The following is a 3,902-nucleotide window of genomic DNA, read 5'->3' on the forward strand; positions in this document are numbered from 1 at the left end:
GTACATTACAGAGCTTGTTCATGCTACTAAGAACATCTGTTATTGGATTATTATAACCACACTTCATGTTTCTATTTTCTAAATTAAAATAAGCGATCTCACTACAGTAAAAAATAATCACATATATAGCTGACATAATTACCTCGCGAAGCTATTAGCAAGGTAGTAGCAAAATATTATGCTATCCTAATCATATTGCCACATTACAATTGACCGATTCTAGTCTAGGTTTTAAATTTCAAAAGGGAGAACAACTCACCATGCTCTTTGATTTCTTCTTGGACCCATGTTTCCTATCACCAGTCCCCTCCCTGCCGCACGAATCCTCATTGATCTATGCAAATCTTTAAATGAAAGCATCCAAATAACCAATATGTATCTTCAAAATAGAAAAATCAAATTCATAAAAGCTATCTAATTGATGGAAGGAGCTTTATTTTATAATGGATTCACTCTATCAGGCAAACTGTGATGTTTTGGCATCCACGGTCGAAACATCAATATAAGATTCAAATATTTAGACATGACAGTGAGTCATGATGTCATAAAAAGCAGAGTTTTTCTCAATCATTTATGTGGGACAAAGTACATAGTAGATATGCTTAATAATAAGTTAACAAAGATGACACCCAATGACTCAAACACTAAAGCTTTGGCTTCACCATAACAAATTAATCTTTGCCATGTACAGTCTAGCCCTCAATACCTGGCATCTCATTTTACAATGGAACTCTCTTTTCCCTTGGCAAGCAGCAGTAATGTAGCAGTAGCACTTCTTTCTCGTGTACTCTGTTGGACATAACAAATATTAGATGCTGAAAAATCATGTTACACATGAAGCCAAATAAGCATTTTTGCATAAACCAAAAGGATAAACTCACCCTAGGGTAGACTGCAATCATCTGATAATCACATCAATCTTGTATAATCTATTCAAACAGATTTGTCGGTCAAAATATGACAATTAGCGTCCACCATGTAGCTTTATTAAGGGTATTGTTCAATGTCGGGCTGCAAATTATAAACACGCATTACTGCATTTAAATCTATGCTCCCGAAAAAAATAAGTAAGTGGTAAGAATTATGAAAATATATAACACACTTTGCCATGGATTGCAAAAACTAAAAAAGAAAAGGTTGCCTAGTATGGACTCTTCTATATGCGCACCTTATATTTCCTACATGAAGAAGAATAAGAGATGAACCACTAACCTAGCAAGCAGTCAAGCGAACCTGATGGTACTGGTCTCTTGCCATCGAGGCCAATGCGCTTGACTTGGCGCTGGGTGCTACTGCCTTCACGCCGCAAGACTTTCTTACTCTTGTTGTCCTCTCCCTCGAATGCAATGAACATCAGGTACATACACCATAGAGAATATGTAAGTAACTGAACATATGACATATCCTTCATCAATTCTTAAATAAAAAACTAAAGTTCAGGTTTTCTCACTGGCTCATAGCCTTCTCTTCAATCCTTGCTTCTCACAAAGAGTTTTCCTCTCCCTCCAATGCAATGAACAACAAGTGCATACACCATAGAGAGAATGTTAGCAACTGAACATATGACACGTCCTTCATCAATTCTTAAAAAACTGAAAATGAAGCTCTTCTCATTGGCTCATAGCCTTCTCTTCAATCTGTGCTTCTCACAAAGTGTTTTCAGATTCACAAATAACCAAGGAGGCAACCAACAACATATAGTAGCACATAGCAGCAGCACAAGTACAGTTAGGCCAAGCAGCAGCCAAGCCTGGTAGCAGCAGAACCCACAGCAAACACATCTACCAGCATAAATTCAAAAGAGAGAGGAGGGAGGAGGAAAGAGCTCACCTGCCTGCAGAGACAAGAATGGCTTGAGGAGTAGGGTTCTGGATGACAGGTGGCTGGGTGGGCTCGTCTTTAAGCAGTTTTCATTGCTGGCCACAAAAGCTTCACCTGAATACTGAAATCATAAAAGTTGTGTGCATAAAGACGAAGATAAAATCACTCTAAGCAAGATGAGAATGACAAATTGAAAAGCTCATTGTACCTATTAAACTAAGGACAGGAATGGCCTTTATTGAACTAACATACTGTTCCTAAGAGACTGAGAATCAGGGACAACCTTTATTAAACTAAAAAATTGATCAAATTGGGCATTTAGAATTCCTCCTAGATATTGTGAGCAGCACAGGTCCGATATGTTTCGAGCCCAGTAAAAATATGCATGCTTTCACATGTTTCAGACATATTTAATATCTTCTATGTGTATGCATACACAGACACAAGAATGTCTAAATATACAGGCGTGCATGGAAAGACAAGGACCAAATTCTTTCCTGAATGTCTAAATGAACACACAAGAATGTTGCACTGGTCAAATCGCCCACCTCGTGTCGTTGCTGCCGGCACTATCGGCGTTGATGTACATGTACTCCACGACTGTGTTGTTGCCTCGGGTAATCAGCACATGAGCTATTGGCATGAAATTAGGAATCATTGTATATGGTTTTTCAAACTATAAGCCTATAAAAAAGCAAATATATCAAGACCTAACATAACAGCCAACGGTTGCAACCATAGCCTAAGTTAGAGAAAGAACAACCTAGCCGGAGCATACCTGCAAGCCAATGGCGGCCATGATGAACAAGGGCTGACCACCCCTTCTCCCCTGCAGCTCCACCCCAGTGCGATGGGAGCGATGTCCCGCTGCTTCTTGCCCTGGTCACCGGCCACGCTACTCCTTCGCCCCACCACTGGCCTCCCCTGCTCCTCAACCTCCACCGTCAATACCTAGCTGCGACGCTACTCCTCAATTTCGCCGCGCCGCCCCTCTTCTCCTGCGGGCTGTGACCCTTCTCTTTGAGGAGAAGCCGGCACGCGGGGGGATCCGGTAGTAGGAGAGGAGGAGAGGCAGCGCTGGGCAGAGGAGGAGGAGGAGAAGGGGCGCGGTGGTGGCGGTAGTCGTGAGGAGGAGAGGAGAGACGAGGCATGGGGTCTGGGGGATCGAGGATGTGAGAGGATTGCAGCTAGGTTTTCACCCGATTCCACAGCGCATAGAACGGACGGGACCCTGATGTTTCTTCTCAATGTAACTACAAAACGGGCCCGCGAGGAAAGGAGCCCCACACGTCATCCGCTGCAGTATGAAAGATCAATGTTCAAAGAAACTAACCGCGGGATTTTTGACAGCACTGTAAAATCGGGCCAGCGAGGCAGATCGTGCGGCCGGAACGCATGCACGCCGCAAATGCCTCTAGAATGGCGGGTACTCTAGCGGGCTTTATATGTTTAATTTATATGTTATTTTATATGATTTTTGGGACTAACCTATTAACCTAGATCCCAGTGCCAGTTTTTGTTTTTTTCCTTGTTTTTGAGTATCGGAGAAAAGGAAAACCAAACGGATTCCAATTAACTTAAAATTTCACGGAGATCATTTTTGGACCAGAAGAAGCCCACAGAGTACCGGAGATGGGCCAGAAGAGTCCCGAGGCCACCACGAGGGTGGGGGCACGCCCTACCCCCCTGGGCGCGCCTCCCTACCTCATGGCCGCCTCGGGGACCCCCCTGACTTGTTCTCGACTCAAACACCTCTTATATATACCCAAACTTCCAGAAAGAAACCTAGATCGGGAGTTCCGCCGCCGCACGCCTCTGTAGCCACCGAAAACCAATCTAGACCCTTTTCGGCACTCTGCCGGAGGGGGGAATCCCTCTCCGGTGGCCATCTTCATCATCCCGGTGCTCTCCATGACAAGGAGGGAATAGTTCACCCTCGGGGCTGAGGGTATGTACCAGTAGCTATGTATTTGATCTCTCTCTCTCTCTCTCTCGTGTTCTTGATTCGGAACGATCCTGTTGTATCGCGAGCTTTGCTATTGTAGTTGGATCTTATGATGTTTCTCCCCCTCTACTTTCTT

At 43.7% G+C, this 3,902-nt stretch overlaps 1 long non-coding RNA gene across 2 annotated transcripts; it reads right to left on the reverse strand.

Moving 5' to 3' along the window:
* Positions 1-885: 885 nt before the first annotated feature.
* On the reverse strand, positions 886-1,748 carry LOC125531916. Of its 2 annotated transcripts, none has more exons than XR_007293619.1 (3): positions 1,451-1,748; positions 1,213-1,336; positions 886-929 (listed from the first exon to the last, which is right to left on the reverse strand). It is a non-coding gene; the product is annotated as an uncharacterized LOC125531916 (long non-coding RNA). The 2 variants fall into 2 exon arrangements; XR_007293618.1 differs by lacking the exon at positions 886-929 and adding an exon at positions 953-1,011.
* Positions 1,749-3,902: the final 2,154 nt, after the last annotated feature.

This window comes from Triticum urartu, unplaced genomic scaffold (genome assembly GCF_003073215.2).
Source record: "Triticum urartu cultivar G1812 unplaced genomic scaffold, Tu2.1 TuUngrouped_contig_8393, whole genome shotgun sequence".
NCBI lineage: Eukaryota > Viridiplantae > Streptophyta > Magnoliopsida > Poales > Poaceae > Triticum > Triticum urartu.